The following is a 19,228-nucleotide window of genomic DNA, read 5'->3' as shown; positions in this document are numbered from 1 at the left end:
GAACACCTGACCTTACACTGCACTCCCGCAGAAGTAGTTCTATTCCCTTTTCTGTGGGCGTCTATCCGCTGTACTGGCCAAATCTTAGGCCATTAAAATCATGTCTGCTCCCAAACTCAATCAAGACACTGCCTGTCGTTCATCTTTCCATTAAAGGTCGATTCACTAACACTGAGAAAAGTGCTTTCTTTTGTTTTATTTTCATTGAGACCAATGCTAGAGTTTGTATAGAGCGTATCTGACTAGGAAAAATGGTTGCGCGGTGCGTGTAGACTCTGCAAAGGGATTATCGATGCTACGAAGAGATAATATCGTTCAATTGTAACCCCTGCGTCCTTCCCGCGTTAAAGCCCCAAACTTGTGAGACAATTCTCGTGCATGCTTTGCTCCTGATGTATAAGAAGGCGTTTTCGCATCACTGAAAATTATCTAGTTTTTACATCCCCGTAAAACTGCACTCTGAGCTATGACGACCACAGTAGCAGAGGCCTTCCTATTCAGCTTTAACCCCATAATGGTCCTTTATGTACACCTATGCCTCAGCTCCGGTGTTTTTCGCCCACATAGAAATGTGCCGCCGCATTCAGGTTCCCGCTGAATATTCGCAGGATTCAGCGGCTCGGGACCAATGCATGCTATAGGTATCGTCACCAAATTTAAAGCTCATTGCGTTGCATTTTTTTAGGTACATCTGGTAGCGAACGGATGTCTTAGATAAAAGAGTCAGATTCTCATTTTGGCAAGTTTGAAAGCATTGGCGCAGAGCGATGGCAATAACCATAAATCAAATTCCAAGGGTGCGTCAATCGCAGCGCATGTAAATGTCAACTAATTGCAAAGCAGCAGGCTTGAAGACAAATCCATCAGAATGGTCACGTTGTTGCAGCGCCACCACCACCATCGTTCAGGGATCAAGCAACGCAGGCTGTCAGCAAGTGAGCACGCCGGCATCGGCGGCCCAGGAGTAAGCCACGGTCTTCTGCGCCCCCTGCACGCGGGAGCCCATGCCGTCTGCCAGCGCCGATGCCGTTTTCTTTGTTTTTTTTTTCGAGCTACGTCGCGAGCTGGCGGCCCGGGCCTTTCAACTGCGCCTTCAGAAATAGGAACCCTCCAGACCCGAAATAGCGTCCGCCCCGGGCAACCGCGGTTAGCCGCCGCTCCTCGACTTGGCTTTTTCGACCTGCACCGTCCGAACGCAGGCTGCGAAGCCTGAGGCCCGTTCTGATGCGAAAAACCTTTGCCCGCTAAGAACTCAAGAGCTGCGCCGCTTAGAAAGACACTCCAGCCGGCCTGTCCGCTCCCATCAGCAAGGCTGTGCTGTCCCGCCGTGCAACGCTGTCTCGTTGCAGCGCGCCACTGGGACGCGGCGCCATTCATCGAGAAGTCGAGTGGCTGCATCGTGTACTGTACTCGCTGCTGTGACATTCCGCTGCCGGCACCGCAACAAGCTCCTCACTGTGAACGTGTGGTATTCGTGGACGTCGGCCTCAGCGACCGTCCGCTCATTCCGCACTAACGGCGCAGTTCATCGTCAATAGCTTGTAAACACTGGACGGTCAGCTACTTGGGCAAGATTATATATCTACATTCTTCGAGCCATCTAGGCGTCGGAGGCGACGGCAACAACATATGAAATGCTGGGTCGCATCGACATCGAAACGCGCGCTGCTGCGGCTGCCTGGGTCCGGACGATGAGGAGTACAACCGAGCGCTTTCCGATACGTCAACGAAGGCTGCGCCTCCTGTCGTCGGACGACCGTTAAGGAGATAACCTGCAATCGGGAGGTGCGAAGAGACTTTTCAGGAGGTACTACTTTGCAAACCTTCTTCTTCACGCAATGTGAACGTACACCATACGAGTTGGTGTTGCTTAGTTTTGGGATAACGCATGCAATTGCAGACCTAACCCGCCAGTGAAGATGGCGACAGGACAAGGCTGGATTAGAGCCGTACCAACCAACGTGAAAGTCAAGGAGGCGAACGGAGAAACTCTTCGCCCGTTCCCTTCCTTCGCTTATGCGTTGGTTTTGTTTCCCCTATCGCCGTATGCACTAAAGTGCACTAACACATCGCCACGAATAGGCTTTAGCGTAGGGTAGCAGAGGTCCTGGCTGTCTGCGAGCGTCGATCAGCGTAACCGCTGGCCCACGCTTTGTAGAAGCCCACGTCATGTTTGAAGCCTTTTCAATTTCTAGACTGTCACTTACATAAAGAAGTCGACTGTTGGGCTTGTTAGTATTTTGACGTTACATTCCTCTTATTTAGCGCAATGGGCAAGACCACAGCTGCCAGTAGCGCCTGTGTTCGTCTTCTTCTTTTCTACTGTTCTGTCCTTTGCACTAAATAAGATTAATGTGATGTAGCTAACATAAGGGGACTAAGAGTAGTGTAAGCTGCTCGAAATTTTCTGCGCTTCTATCTTTTGCGGGTTACGAAAGCTGATGACACGACGTGAGTCGCATGCATGTACAGGGTCGGTCAAAAATTCCGAGGCCACAGGGTCTGCTTTCGAGCAGTAGAGTCAAGCAGTTATAACACCCGCGAAGCTCAAATAATCTGTACAGGGTAGAAGAAGCATCGTTGTAACCTCTTACAACCTTGATAGTTTTATCGGCATCTGAAGTGTCAGGATATACCGAATAAAAGCAGAACATGTGGCCTGGGAACTTTTGACCAACCGTGTACATGCAGACATGACCGCCATTACCTTGCCAGCTGGAACGGCAAGCACTTTGCAGTATCAAGCAGAGACGTGCTATTGTCGCTTTCTATTCTTACTCATCTAAGGTGTGTCCACTACGTCAAATACGCATTGGCTTTTTGCTTGATGAACGACGCGGCAGAAGCTTTTCTCTGTAAAGCTAGCTGTGAAGTTGCTTGATTGGAAATCTCACTTGCAGTCTTGACACCTTATTTTCTAACGCAATTACACAGTCATTATATCGCCGTTCATGCGAACAGCCCCAGTTGTGACCACTGCTCTGCTTGTACTATTCAAACTTTGTCAAAAGGCCTGATTTGTCGCCCTAGTAAACTGCTCTTCGCTTCATAAGGAAAGGGCAGTACCATTTGTTGCCGCGAAAGACGGCCCTAAACTTGGAGCACTAAAGTAAATAAACCTCATGAGGCCCCTCAGACGGAGCGTAAAGAGAAAAGTGCTGCAGAGAAAGTCGTCAAGTATCCGGATTGAGTAATAGCGAGAGAAACGTGTCAGCGCACCATTCGCTCAGAGAAAGGAGTTGCGTCTTCATTATTTATGAAGTCGGAAACTATTGAAAAACGTTTCTAGAGATATGAAATCAACGTGTTGCTACCAACTGTCAATCACCCGCGAAAGGTTAATAATAGCCTTTCAAGACGTCTACGCTCTCACCTGTTGCGCCACTGGAAGTTAAAAAGCAACCGCTCAGCGCATATCGAATGCTCCTGAATAAAAATATTGATCACGGGTATAATAATTTTATGCTCTCAACAAGCATTCAATTTATAAACTCACATTTGCGTTCAGAGCGTCAACGAGCTTTGTATCGGAGAAAACAAAAGAGCGCATTAAAGTGCAATTAGAACACAGGAACTCTAATAACATTTGATTAGTTGGAATGACTGCGTGCAACGAGATATAAATCCAAAATAAGATCTCAGATTCTTTCTTTTTTACTTTAGAGAAGGGCTTGGGCACCAGGAGCCAGCGCGTTCTGAGCCTCTCCTGAAAGCATAATGTTTAGCTTTTTATCGGCGCCCATCCAGATCACTGATCAGTCTGCAAGGAAATAAGCGAAGTCTGATTTTTGTTTTGAACTTTTGTAGGCTCTAATTTTTTTTTATAACGCACTATGCATTGGCCAAGCATCTCAGATTTATTTTTTATTCATTTCAGTGGAGATAATGCTTTTACCAGTTACCCTCCCAAGCTGAACTTAAAGTAAGCATAAATAAATGGTAAGAATAAAGATTTATTGTACATAAACGCAGATATGTAATAACTGTTAACGTGCACAAAAACCCCGCAATTTTGAGATTCGTCTTGAAATAAACTGAAATTTAAGCTGCGAATCATTTAAGGGCATAAAAAAATGAATAAGAAACTTTTGAACAGAATTGTAAGAAACCGGAATGATGTATGGGCTGTTATTTCTTTGTAGGCCTTCTCTCCGCGGCGTTAATTTTTAAACCCTAAGTGTTATAAGCCAAAATCATAGTCACTACGCAGGCAATAGTCCACAATGATGCTACGAGGACTATTCCAAGTATAGCCAACTTATCCCGGTAGCTTACTGCTCACCCAGTAGCACATAGTGTCAAATGTGGTTAGTAATTTGATGTCTTCGCAGCTCTTTCATGATCATTACTCACCTGTATGAACCTATTGAAATGTGCACAGGTGAAAAGTTCGTCAAATTTTGGACGAAGTCAAAATGAAGGAACGGAAATGAGTTCCTGTAAAAATTTTCTTTAAACGTGAAGAAACTTCCGCACTGACTTTTGACTTTCTTCAGAAACATCCGAGATGACTGCACTAAGTCGAATCTTTTGAGAAGTCTGAACAATTTAAAGCAGGCCTCGATCAGTGAACATGCCAAGCCCGGTTGGCCTATCAGCTCTCGCTGACGTGTGGTTGGTTGGTGATACGTTGAATGGATTCCAGCGAACGGCGGCTGTGTTAACGGGGCAGTGCCGTAATTCATGCAAAATGTCATTTGGCTGCCCGAGTATACGATCAATCAGTTGGAAAGCATGTCGCAAGATGGGACGCGTCTTTAGTGTCGACGTTAAATTTTTGCCTCGTCTCTTGAGTAACGTTCAGAAACGGCAGTGCGTCAAAGTCAGTCATGCAACTTTCTCGAGCAAAGAGTGATGAAAACTTCTTTTAAAAAACTGAAAACTGAAGATTGAGACATGGTTTCATGGCTCTGTCACTGGAACTAAGATGCAAGCAGTTTTTCCGAGCATACATTGTTTTCGGTTTGTCAAAATCGGATGAAAGCTTTCCACACGTGCTAAGCTGAGCGTTTTTAACTCAGTGACAAATGATCATGGCAGAGTGGCGAAAATAGCAACTTTCTTACGAGACCTGCCCAGAGAGTTTAGACTTCTATTCGGCATGGTGTTTCAAAGCCTAATTTCTATTTGAGGACCACTCATATTGTAAAAAAGAGCCATAAGCTGCCCACGCAAAACGAATAAGAAAATTGTCGAGCAATATTTTGAGCAGCGCTCAGGCTTCATCAAAACGCCTGATTATTTACCGTCAGTGAAGTGGAGAAGACCCCAAAGGCCTACCTAAAAGAACAGCGATAGCAAAAATACGAAGGACGATTGTGCCCAAATGCCTGTTTTTGGCTGAGCCACTAAGTACGACTTTTCTAGTTACCTCACTGACGAGCTCAAAAGCTAAACGTTTAGCAGAAATACATTAGTATATATAGTAGAGATCTGCGTTCTTCATCTTTTTACGGTAGTAGTAGTAAGTGGTTTTTATTAATATAATAATAAAAAGGAAGCAAACGATTTTTGCTAGCCCCGGCATCTGCCATCAATACTGAAGCACCTGAGCTGGTGCCGCCGCGGAAATAAAGGATAGCAGGCATAATGAAGAAATTAAATGAAAGAGGTGAGGGGACAGGAAGAGAGGATATATCTTTTTAGGTCATAATAGCATTTTCGCTTGTAAATACCTCTTCTTACTTTTTTTGCTTCCGATCGACAGACGCATAAATAGTAGGCAGATTACCACGCTGATCGACTGCCGAAAGAACTAAAGACACAAAGATATAAGAGCTCTCCTGCACTGGGAACAAAACAGAAGACACAGTCTAGGGAAAGACTCCAAGTGCAGTCTAGGGAAAGACTCCAAGTGTTCGTGTACTTTAGCACGTCTCGAAAATTAACAGTGACAGTACAGGAACAAAGTACTCTGTTACGAATCGGCGAAGTCATAAAGCGCGTAGTTGACTTCCGAGTATTCGCACTGTTACATTTTTAATACAACTACCTCCTACAAAAAAAAAAAACAAGTAATAATTTCAAAAATTCCCAGAAATGACTGCAGCGTGCCTAGGCATTTGGTGCAGTAAAACTAGTCTGTGTTCTATGTGTTTCTTAACCGGGCGCTGTTCGAACTCACCCTTATAAGTGAATATTCGTCTAAAAATACTAGGATTAAAAGCGGATTAAAGCATGATAACGAAAGTTAGACTACTAACATTTTACTGTGGCGATCTTTCCGAAATGGCTTTAGGGTTTCTATTAGATTCCACGGGGTTATTCAGTTCAGCTGTTCCCAGTAGCGAAATACGCTTCTTATAGGTAATTTCCGGATATAAAACGCATTTAACTCGGTCGTCCTAAAACTCTGGAGGTGCAGAAGTCGGCAGGAGCCGTGCATTACATGAAAACGAAGAGCTTTACAGAAAGAGGTACAGCCGGTCTTGTAGTCGAGGTGTTCCCGACGCCACCTCAGCCAATTGCCAATTTGCGCAAGCTTTTTTCTCAGCCATCGAAAAGTTTTAGTGGCGCGATCATACATTGAACAAAACAAAAATGAATTAGAAAAAGACTGCAAAATGATGCGCCTGGCTTCATCTACATTATTTAGAAATGCTCGGCGTGAAACAGCGCTGTATTTGAAGTTGTAATAAAAATCCGGAAGTAGTAGTTTCTTATTTCCCTCTGAAATGCCGGTTGCGAGACAGCTTTCAAACCCCAGCGTTACAAAATATTCAGCAAGGGCCGAAATTGCTTCTTCAGGCCACGGGTTGTGCTGAATTTGCTTCTCACTGTTTACCGCCTAACTAATTTAAAGCTAGACAGATATCACTGAACTATTCCGCGCATTAACTGTGGCTTAGCCGTCCCTTTAACGTATATGACCGTTATATTCCTTTGCTTGGTGCAATAAAACGACATTCCAAACTGTGCACGACTTTTATAGAGTCATATAACTGAAGCCTCTACAACGATAGCCCAACTGATAGCCTGGCTAAACACCACTCCAGTGCGAAATAAATTATGCGACAGCCATGGAAACCTATGCCACACACACACACACACAAAAAGCACGGACTACAGTGCGTTGAAGCAATACATCTTACAAGCCAGATTACAATTATAGCAAACTGCGAACCATCTCCGACACCAACCAAAAGTTTTCAACTAAAAATTTTCCGACATTTCGGAGCCAGCTGACAGGCGCCGTTGGCTTGCGGCTTTAAATACATGGTAGGTAGGAAAGAAGGAGAGCGCCATTGTGAAGGGCGCGAGAGGGGTGGGGATGGGGGCAGGTTTACTATAAGTTATCGAACCCAACCAGAAAGGCAATTCTGTTAAAGTGTTTAGTTTTGAGATTATTGCACAATTTTATTTCAAGACATAAGTTCCAAATCTAGGTGCCTGTAAATTCAGTAGTTACATTTCACTGTATTAGTCAGAGCAACTGGTAGATTAAATTTTCACTTGGTTAGTCCCTGCCGTTATGATAGGGTAGATAATGTAAGCTCGCAGAAAATTATAAATTAGCATTCATGGAAGACTACTCACAATCATGTGCCAGCAGTGCGATTTTATAGTTACATAGTCATTTTATGACAACACCCAAACTTTCTTAAGTAGCATGTGCGCTGGAGCGCGAGACGGACAAATGTTAATATTCGTTATACTCCTCATTTCGACAACTGATTAGTGGCAGTCTAAGGTCTTTGGCGATGTCACATCGATGCTATATGCTAGACTCCCGGGTTCTAAAAGTAGCTAATATGATAATGACAGGGTGAGTAGTGCAGTACACGAATAATGTACCGTGTAAAACTTGACCGCGCTCAGACAAACGCAAAACAGCCGTAACGAACCTTGCTATAAACAAAACATAGATGCTCCTGCCAGCGCAGATACTGATTGAAACATAGCCGATGTAATATGTTCAATTTTTGATGTTAAGAAAAAGTAAATTGTATTTCGCGGCATTCCTAAAGCAGTGAGCGACAATTAACATATACAGCGCTGTCTATGTTAGATGTTTGACGTATGTTAGGCAAAAAAGGTAATTTTTGCTCGAGTAGTTCAATCATTATGCTGTAGTGTAATCCTCCGGCGAGCTGTACTAATCATTATTGGAGCACTGTCTGCATACACCAAAGCTTTAGAAGAGTGCAATAAAAGTCATCTAAATCAATTAAAATCTAGACAGGTTCCAGGACCGCTAACTTTGATGCACCGCATGCGCTATTTTTTTAGTGCTGCGTGATAACCATTCATCAGTTCGTTTTGCTTGCGCGATGGCACTAACTAAAGTAAATTGAAGCGAATTATACAAAAAAACCGTTTCTCATTTGCACAGTTACGTGGATGGAGAGGGAAACTGTATGAGACACTTTTTCTGCATCAAAGAATTACTAAGACTTACATATTGTTACCAAGTGCAACTGAGTTTAGAAGCTGTTATAGAGTTTATCACGGCTGTCGACGCAGATCTCTTCAAACAAACCCGTGCTTTTGTGTGCACACTAATTTGTTTTCTTTTTAGAAATTCAAGTTGAATTGTGCTGCATTTGTTTTCTGGAATATAGGTTGCATGACCCTCAGTGAACATAAATAACTGCTTGAGTCGTTATAAGCTCACCAAGTTTGCAAATTGGAACCACATTTTTAGCATGCCACATTAAGTACCAGAAGCAAATAAATGGTTAAATGCGTCACCAAACGGGCTGTAGAGAATGCTAGTATTAGCTTACATTGTTTTTTCCAATACCATCATTGCAAAACGCTTTTTAAACCTATTAAATTATTAGTACGATGCTAACCTCATCAATGAAGTGCAGTAATTTTAAAGCGCAAGCTACTACTGTCAGCATAGCTATATACAATGGAGGTAGATTGCTGTAATTAGTAGTGTGTTGAGAAATGCTTAGCAATATTAGTGAAATAAATTTTGAATTCATTAACTATGCTTGCAGGTGCGCAGTGTTGCAGGCGTTACCGAAAAAAAAGTAACTAAATACATTACTCGTTACGCTAAAAAAAAGGAACGCGTTACCGCCCCACGTTACTTACAAAAAAAACGTAACGCGTTACAGTTACCGTTACCGAAAAAAGTACCGCGCATTACTTTCCCGTTTCTTCATGGCCATAAATTCTAATTAGTGCGTCTTCGCTTTAACAACTGACGATAATTTTATAAAGCTCATATTTCACATAAAACTCCTAGCCCAAACAATGATGCCTCTGGGGTCTTTGAGGCATTGAAAATAAATAAATAAATGTCAGCCTATGTTAAAAAACAATAGATGGTCTAAATTAACCCGCAACCCTCTATTACGGTGTCTCTCAATACCCGTGTGCAGCGTTAAGACGTTAAACCCCACATGCCACCACCAACTGGGCAACTTGCGAAGTTTGTTGCATGAGCTTTGAGACTAAACATATCCGAACGCTTTGTCTTAGAATAATGATTGACTGGAGCTCAACAAAATTCAGATTGAGAAGAGAAAAGAAAATTGCTTCCGAAGTTATTGCACAGAGTCTGATCCAAAAGCAAAAACATTTTTGGATTTCGAGTGCGATAAAACACAGGCGCGAACGCTAAGTGCACTACGGCTGGTCAAGGACAAGCTCCAAGACCCTTGGTATGAGGCGCCTGGGGAGGCATCCCACAGCCCGAGCTTTGTCTTTAGGCATTCGTAAAGAAAAGCGGAAGGGGCGCTGGTGTTTCAGCCGAAACCGCTGTCCATCGTAAGATTCGCGAGCCGCTTTCTGCTGTCTGGAGTCCCACTGCCGAATTCAGGCCGGCGGGGCGAGCAGTTGATGCAGAGGCTGCTGGCACTGATGCCCATCGCCCTGGAGCGCGCTCCGATGCACGTCACCTACACTTCTCCTTTACTTAGCATGTCCATCGTCTTCGGCAATGGGAGCGTGCATACGCGCTCTCTACATGGGCGACGGACGAACGTCTTGCCGCCTGTTGCTTACGCTCAGATGCAGCGGCGTCGGGAACACCAGTCGACGTAAACACTTGCGCGCGGAGCGTGCACTGCACACCATGAAGATTGCTCGCTGAGCAGGCGAGTCCGACCCCCCGTACGCCCAGCTCGGCCGGAAATGAGGTTCCGGAGGCAAGCTTAGGCAAGCTAAGCGCTGCGCGGCGTTCACCGAGTGCACGACGTTAGTATGGCGCTATCACATACAAAATAAGGCTCGACACTCCCCAGAGGTCAGGTTTAGTCATAGAAGCACCTTAATATTCTCAAGGAAACCTCACTCGCGGTGAAGCGAACGAAAACCCCAGTTTCATTAACCAGTGAGCGCAAGCTCGCCGTGGCTTGATAGAAATGAACTTGACTGTGGCAAGTTGAGAGCAAAGAGCTGAGAGACATAAGCTTCACATCTCTCGGAGAAACAAGTGACGCATTACTTCCTGCATTGCCTTTGGGAGCGGACGCATTGCTGGTCTTTTTCCCGCTACAAGCGATACTCTAGTGGTGCAGGTGAGGCTTTCTTCTATCAGCCTCAATCTACGCTCTGCTGGAAAGCACTAGCTGGTTGTGCTTAGTGGCACGAGCGGGGACATTTATTTTTATTTATTTTTGTTTGTCCTGACATAGTATTTGTTGGAAAGCAGTGGGTGCTCGCGTCGCGTAGGCAGCTGGTCGGACCAGAAGAAACAATTCTGAGATCCTTTCTGCCCGGTGAATGAGGTGGACCGCGCCTTTGTTCTTATGTGCCAAGTGTATCTTCAGCTCACCGCACTAGCCTCTCCGGCTGCAAACTCGACGAAACTAGCGTTTCTTTGAACTTGGCCAGCTTCAGAGGTGTTTGGGCGTTTTCAATTGAAGATCGAGAAATATTTCTCAGTTTCCTTAATTCGTTGCAGCATTGTTTTTCCAAGTAATGGCTTTGGTAGTACCAAGAAAAAACGTTTAAAACTAAGCACCGGGAGGCCGGAGGCGCTGCTCCGTGTGACGCAGCGATGACGTCAAAAATATAATTAGAAAAGATCTCGTACGCACGTTGAATGGTTTTAATGGCAACTTAAACAGCGACTAAGTTTATGAAATGTCTGAGATGACCGAATACAACCCTTAAATTTTGTTCAGCAGGAGAGAAGCAAATATCGACTCGAGAGTAATGCTTGTGACGTCGCAGATGCAATGGCCTAAACTCGCGTAGAAATCGGCTGAACTGAGCTCCCGAAAACGAAAGTTTTTAAAGTTTATTAACACAAAGACTAAATGCCACACTGCTTCGGAACTATCTCCAGCCGCGGTGACTCAGTGGTTAGGGCGCTCGGCTACTGAGCACGAGTATCCGGTTTCGAACCCGGCCGCGGCGGCCGCGTTTCGATGGAGGCGAAATGCAAGAGTCCCGTGTGCTGTGCGATGTCAGTGCACGTTAAATATCCCCCAGGTGGTCGACATTATTCCGGAGCCCTCCACTACGGCACCTCTTTCTCTCTTTCCTTCTTTCACTCCCATCTTCCTCCCTTCCCTCACGGCGCTCCTCAAAGACCAGAAATTCGTAACCAGACGTAATGATGAGGACGAACTGAAATGCATACAGGAGAAGTTGTCAAACACGTGGCTCTCGAAAAAGACCCGTGAAGTCGGCCTGTAGCCACGAGTGTCGACCTCACTCCACCGACACGTCACAAGATCGTAGAGCTTGGCCTTCGAGTGAGCTTAAGCAATTAGGCTCCTCTGAGCTCACCTGAACATTCCGAGCTTACATCACAGACGCTTCGCAAGCGGGATTATACTAACGTTATTAATGTGATATCAGTATTCCGGGAAAAAAATAAGCGGCGTCTGGTGTCGGCATTGGTCATTAAATTCGCTAACTGGCTGGAGGGTTGTGACGTCATCAGTGTTTAACGCGAAAGCAACTGCGACGACATCGAACATTGTAGAGGTGGCTGCGCGTGGCTTGGATCATTTGAGATAAACGCCGCATCTCATATTACAAAGTGATAAAGCCGCGTTCCGGCGGCTTAGAGCATGAACAAACTGAATGATAAACATACGCGGCATTATAACACCGAAGTGCGTGCCAAAACCGGCAAACTAAATCAAAAATAAACTAAGAAATAGTAATACAAAGAAAAGTAGCGAAAAATAATGCTGTCGCATCACACAGTGGAATTAGGCTTCCCCCAGATTTCTTACCTAAGAATAACCGAATGGCGTAGCGTCGAGGTACAGAGCAACAAGGCGTTCCTCAATACATTACCGACCCCGTCGAGCACACCGCCGTGCTTAACACCCGGGAAGTCAACCGAACCTTCCAAAAGTGCAGTGGCAGCATCACATCGCCGCAGTGGCTGTCTCATACTGGTCGCCCTGCGCCACTTGCCAATTTCACATACCGCTGCACCTCACCTTCATATCACTGCTCTGAATTTCTTCATACAGGTGACAAATCTGGCACCATTCAAGCCGCAAATCGTGCCTCATGCAGGCAGCTGTAACGGCCGCTGAGGGACGAAAGGAAGGGAGGCCGGTATAGACTCTAGCCACTTAATAAACAAAACTGTTCGTGAATAATTATGTGAGCACAATATCTAAACCACGCGCTGGTGTGCCATAAAAACTTATATGCAAAGGTCAGCCGTGGTGCTTCGAACTTGCTCGCAGCGTTGTAAAACCACGTCCCTCGGAAGGAATTTTGTGTACGTACTCTCGATTGCACATCAAGTATGAACATTCTTCACTGTTTCCGTGCGCTCACAAGCGTATGATGCGGACGGTCATCTCTCTCTCTGTTACGCAATAAACGCCGGCGCACATTCCCCTTCATTCCGCACAGAAGCGCAGGCTCGGAGCGTGGCAGGCTCAAACGCTTCATGTCGCAATCCCTTCTTCCCACGCTGGGAAGACGGGTCCAACTCACTGACGACCGTTATTTCGCCACGCTCGCTCCTTAGCCGCTAGATCCGCGGTTCAAGGCCTCTTCCAGCGAACAAAGCTGATGGCCCCGCTGCCCCACTGAAGCGGCCGTACCAGCGCCGCGTCGGGGCAGAGCATCGCACGAAGCGAATGAACTGGAGCACGCGGCTCTTTCGGCACCGGAGCCGCATCCCGCGGCCATCGCTCTGCCGCTGACGGCCATAAAGCTGCCGAGTACACATTACCCGCGTTAAAAACGGAGGGACGGCGGGTTGCCTGCGGCGTGGCTTCGATCCCGGCAAGCGGGAAGCCAAACATTGGCAGCGAGCATTGTGTGTATGCGTAGGGCCTGTAGGCAAGGCAGACTGAGTAAACAGACGAGCATATTCTCGGCCATACCGGCGGCGATTCTCTTAGCGCACGCTCATAGCCGCTGCGGGGCCGAGAAGAAAAACGCGGCGCTGGCCCAGCAGACAAAGCGATGCCCCCAAGAACGGCCGCTCTCGGGGTGCGCAGTGGGTACGCCGCCGCCTGCGTCAACAAACAGTGCGCGCCTTTCGGGGCGTCGGTCTGGCTGCGCAGGTTGCCGAAAAACGACCGTGTACGCCGCGCTATCCGAGCCCCGCGATGAAAGGCTCCTCTGGAGCGCCGCGATCTCTCCGCGCCGCTAAAGGCATCGTTTACGCGCCCCGGCTCTGAGCATGAAAGTTTTCCGCGCCGGCACAAATACTTCGGCGCTTAGTCCTCGTTGCTTGCTAGCTTGTTTCGGCAGTTTTTCTTTCTTTTTTTTTGACGGGAGAAACTTTGGGCTGGTTCTTTTATGGCTCCGCCTGGCATTTTTGAACATAACGTCACTCTGAGACAAGGTTGTGGCCTTCGTGTTCACAAAATCATCGTAAGAGCTAAATCTTGGGTAATAGTTTCGACATCGCCCTTGCACGCTCTCTAAGCGAAATGCAATTTCACAGAAGCACCTTTGTCATGTCCAGCGGCTGCGATTGGTTTCGTTACGATTTCTATATGATATGGCCAGCAATGGCGGCGAAGGTGCAATGCTTCGAAGCAGCCGGAAAGCACGCGCGAATTTAATCGCAAAGCCGAAACAGAGGCAGAAGCGGTATGCGTCAAAAGAAACCGCAATGGCGATGCCGATTGCTTCGAGCAACATGGCGGCGACCATGCTTTTGACAGCACGGCACAAAGCCGCCTAACGCCGCGAAAGGAGCAATCGACCACACATTTAAAAAACCAAGTGATATGCTAAGAAAAGGGGCCACTTTTGAAACGTTGGAGTTCCTTTTAGTCATGAACTGCACTTTAAGGTTTGGCAACCATCAGCCATGATCGGCAGCATTGGTATGTGCCGGTGCATTGGTAGTCAGCGTCCAGACAGTTTCTCAACTGTGCTCATACGGTCGCGTTGATTGGCAGAGCTTTGACGTGTGCGGAACGCAAGGGATGTATGGCAATATTTTAAATATTCTCACATCGCCTGCTGTGCATGCGTACGCTTGTGGGGGTAAGCTGATTGCGTTTTTTGGTTACCGAACTTGGCTCATGACATCGAAGTCCTCGGTGGTTAGTGTATAGTGTGTGTGTTTCAGTGCAGTGCACAGTGCGCAGTGCGCCACAGGTGTGCCGCTGCCTCAACACCACAAACCACATGGTCTCTGTGGACTGCGCACAACCTCAGCCTCTAGAATGGTTAGTTTTGTCTTCAGTCGTGTTCACACTTCTGCCAGTGAATGGAAAGTGCGCTAAGTGCTATAAAGATGTCCTCGGGCTTCGTACGATCATACATATCATGCAGTGCTGAGAGGTGGCCAAACTTCTCCTCTACTCTCTCGGCCTTCCCTCTCAAATCGTGTTTTTAGGTAGTTCAGTGGAGAAAGTGCAAGTGCTTTTCTATTGGTGCTATGTCATGAGCAAACAGAAATTACATTTTTGTTAGCGACTCTCAAAATTCACCAGCATTCATCGTTGTAAGCAGCAAACGTCAGCTTTCAGGTATGTAGCCGCACACCTTACGAGAAAAAAGTACAGGAAAAACAGCAGCAGCAAGAGCATGATGATGATGATGATCTCAGGCACATACCCACGGCGAAGGATTCGCCAGGGTGCATTGCTGATACAAACGCACTCATGAGCAAGGAGTGGAGCAAGTGGATAATTTTGTGTCCTAGACGAGAATTTGGATAAGCAAGAACATACTGACACGGTGCTTTCGTCATTGTCATTCTGCTGGGACCTCGAGCGCGTGGGGTTCGCGAGGTGCCAAAGCTGAAGTCACTGTACAGCGGATGCTGTCGCGTTTTTTACTTCCCGACGTCCGCCGTCAACGCCCTGCGGTTCTCCCTATTCAGACGCCCACAACAACGTGTGAAATCTTGAACCAAGCATGACAATATTTAGGTTGGATAAGAAGCGTTTCCTTGGGTGCATAATGCAAGAGAAAATGGGCCACACTAAATGCTGACTTTACAGCGAGCCAAAAAAAATTAGCCAATGGCTTTGAAGATGTGGCTCATTTGTTGTTTCTATTAGGTGAAAATGTCGGGTTTTGCACTAATGATTGTTGTACGTCGCTACAAAAGTCCACGCGATTGGAAGATATTTGTAGACAGTATACCTACGTACAGCGTCGTGCAAGCATGTTCTATCCTTTTGTCTGTGTGTTTTTCGCCGCTCTTAATTGCTCTTGAGTCGCCGGCAGATATTACCTGTGAAATATTTTCAATGCGAAAGCATTATATGTTATGTCGCGTCAGCAAAAAGTGTCCGCAAATTTTGTCCGTACGATCCGGTCGTCCTATACAGATAAATGTGAAAAAGTTTAATTGTGTTAGTTAGTGTGAGTACATCTTGAAATGGGAGAAATTTGGTTGACGAATTGTAATTAATTAATTAATTAATTAAATTGATTTACATAATTAATTGCTGCGTGTGACGCGGGTTTTGTGTGAATGTGTTGATGAAAAACGTAGTTCAAAATAAAAATAAAATAAATAAAAATAAATAAATAACAACGAAACTGAAATGAAAAATAAAAAGAATAAGGATATAGAAAGAATAAAACTAAAAAAATTTAAATGAAAGCTTAACCGAATATCAGATAATGTTAAAAATTAATAAATTACAAATGGAGGAACTTAAGCGCAATCCTGTAATTTTTTGGCACTGGGGTTTCCAATATTGGTATGTTCCTTGATTTTATGCTAAAGACACCAACTTTAGAATTTTCCTGTCCTTTATCTGAGAGCATCTTGAAAGAGTGAAAAAAAAGCGAAGTGCTTGATCTCGGATGTGTCGGTAGGCTGATTTTGGCAGTGTCGGCTGCCAGAGGCTAGAATCACTCGAAAACTACGGGCTTCCGCGTTCACAATGTAGGAAACCTGCAATGAAGTTTGCTGCGTCAAACGCAGCGTCGTAACACACCTCATGTCACATGCCGGAACTTACAGGAATGACCTTCCGCGCTCTGCCGAAGGCACGCTCCGAGCGTGTCAGCTTACTGGGCTACGTTGCGAGCACCTCACTCTTGAATACTTCCATGAGCACCATGCAAACCGGGTGCACGTCTACACCGACGGCTCAGTGAACCCTACCAGTTCTTCGGGCTCTGTGGTCATCCCCGCAAGGACTACAGAAATTAGAGTTAGCGTAGCTCACCAGACTTCTTCGACGGGTGCAGAACTCACTGCTCTTCGTGTCGCCATTGAACACATCAATCAGCAGCGCCCTCGGCAGTGGTCTATTTTCACCGATTCAAAAGCTGCCCTCCAAGGCTTACAAGCTTCTCTTCGCCGCAGAGTCCATGAACAACTGGTCACGGAAATCCGACAATTACATCACTGTGCCATAAATAAAGGGCAAGACATTATCTAACAATGGCTACCGGGGCACAGCGGCATAGCAGGCAATCACCGCGCCGATGAGGTCGCGCGAACTGCTCACCACGACGGCGATTTTGTGTCGATCCTCTTTTCGAGATCAGACGCAGCAGGCAGGCTTCGCGCTCTTGCGCGGGACATCACGCTTGCCGCGTGCAATTCCGGCCAGTTTTCCAATTCATGTTTAAAACCCTTAAACCAAGATCTGAAGCTCCGGCTTCCATCCGGCCTACCACGACGTGAAGAAACTTTGCTGTGTCGCCTGTGGCTTGGTGTTGCTTTCACCAACCATTACTCGTTCTTAATCGGTATGGCTGATAGCCCTGCATGTGCCATCTGCGGGTGTGACGATACTATATCACACATTGTTTGTGACTGCCCTGCCTATAGCGCCGAAAGGCAGTCGCTCTGCCGTGCGCTGGAGCGTCTAGATCCGCGCCCACTGAAGGAAATGAAGATTCTCGGCCACTGTCCGCGGCTATCATCGGCGGTGAAGGCCTCCAAGGCACTGCACCGCACTCCTTTCCCCCCGTGTAGGGTAGCAAACCGATTATTTTTCTGGTTAACCTCCCTGCATTTCCTCTTCCTTCTCCTCCTCCTCCACCTAGGCAAAGGTGTGTTTTTAGCCAAACGCGCGCCTCTAATCGTTCAGTATGGGGTGTCGCGTTTATCGCGACCCATGCGGCTGGCGGTGCCAGTTTGTATGCGCACTGCAGCACAACTGCAGCCCCGTCCCACGAAAAGCCGCGTAGCGGCTGCTTTTATATGTACGCTCGGGAGAGCGGTTGCCGACCTTCGTAAGTCGCTACGAAGATCGCCAGCGTTGGCGGCTGCAGTTTTCGTTCTAAACAACAAGGCGCACCCATTTAAACGACGTGTACCCTTGACTAAAAACGAGCCCATTCCTAACGTTCCAGCCGACCGAGAAAACACAATTCACATGTAAGCGCTTGGTGCGCCTCGCAGACTAAAGTAACAAATGTCAGCTACGAAGTGATTTTCGGATGCACTGGGTTTGTTTTTCCGACGGGAGACTCACTTCAGCAGTCGAATTCGGTAGTCTTAGTATTTTTGTCTTCTTTTGTACTTTTAACCCCGCTTATAACTGCAAGCGTTTTTTTATGTGAGCATATATAATGTCACGTGTCGACCTGAAGCGAATCATGGCGCAGGTCTAGGCCGCGAAAAACCGCTTCAGCTGTACAATTCGCTTCGTTTTCCGTTAAAACGCGTAGTTGTGCCGAAATATCGCCGCAATGTGACCCACTTCCACAAACAGCACAATGCACCCGCGCGCATGATACGTCTCCGACTGGGCTGTCGTCACAGAATGAAACACGATAATGCGAGCGCTTGGCTTTTAGTAAGTTGAGCGGTTGACAGACTGCAATAGCTTGGGGCATATGGTCAAAACTATCCAATGGATATACTCAGCAAGCATCTCACCGCGCAGAGTACATCTATCGTGCGCTCGAAGCATTGCCTTACAGTCGCTGACTGCTTTACCCCATGCTCACCAGGACCATTTTTATTTTGCTGTCGAGACCCATGTAAAGTACCTGGGAATGCAACACGAAGAACATGCAGCGTTGTACATAGCACACAAGCGGAGAAGCCTTAGCCTCTCCGCTTTCGCAGAGTCCTAAGCGCGCAGTCTAAAATAGGAAAGTGCTCTACGCCTGTAGCGCACGTATACAGGCGCGAAAGCTTCCGGCAAGAAAGGAATGTTGGACCATTTGGTATTGACTCGCGGCGTAGAAAAGTGCGAACAAATGGGGACAGAGTAAGAGGCGGGCAGGACGAGTGGTTGTGCCGCCCGCGTCTTATTCTCTGTCCACGTTTTTTCGCGCTATTTTCCGCCACGCAGCTTTTGATGCGCGCCCTCGCTGCGAGGAAATTTCATTTTCGCACGGCTCCCTTGTCTCGAAAGTTATTGCGGCTGCCTCTAGAACGGGACTTCCTTGGACCCCTTTAAAGGCAACGCTTTTCCATCAAACGTAGACTACAGGAGCGTCAAATGAACTGCGCTGAAATTGGTTGTGGCGAAGCATACTTCGGTACTGGATTCACGAGGCAGTTTGTGACACAGGTTCGCTCCGTGATTGGAATTTGTGCAGCGCGAAAAACATCCCCGAATTTTCTAAAACGTAATCCTATCCTGAATGCTTTTTTTTTACGTTCGACCTGGAATGGACTGCAGCTGGAACAACATTGACGCGCCATGGCTGCAGAGCACCGTCCGGCGTGGTTTGCTCAAGACAGGTACTACTGCCTAGGGCGCTTTGAATTTCAAGCTCTTTGCTTATACCGCGGAAAAAACTTCTCAGTTTTCCAAGGATACCGTTTCAAAAGCATTCATTTTGCTTTGACACAGTATACCTTCTCGAATGAGACTTTTCACGATCATCCAGTGACTGAGAACCTAAATAAATATTCGTAGATTATGTATTGCGCGAATATGCACTAAAA

General features: G+C 46.5%; 1 protein-coding gene across 1 annotated transcript in view; it reads left to right on the top strand.

Annotated features, from left to right (window-relative positions):
* The first annotated feature begins 1,647 nt into the window (after window positions 1-1,647).
* LOC144114167 (uncharacterized) overlaps window positions 1,648-19,228 on the top strand; it is a 47,176-nt gene continuing 29,595 nt past the window's right edge. Inside the window, 1 exon segment of the mRNA XM_077647719.1 lies at window positions 1,648-1,785. The gene's annotated coding sequence lies outside the window, so the exon portion shown is untranslated.

Source organism: Amblyomma americanum, chromosome 1 (genome assembly GCF_052857255.1).
Source record: "Amblyomma americanum isolate KBUSLIRL-KWMA chromosome 1, ASM5285725v1, whole genome shotgun sequence".
NCBI classification, from domain to species: Eukaryota; Metazoa; Arthropoda; class Arachnida; order Ixodida; family Ixodidae; genus Amblyomma; species Amblyomma americanum.
This window is presented reverse-complemented; position numbering and strand designations above follow the sequence as displayed.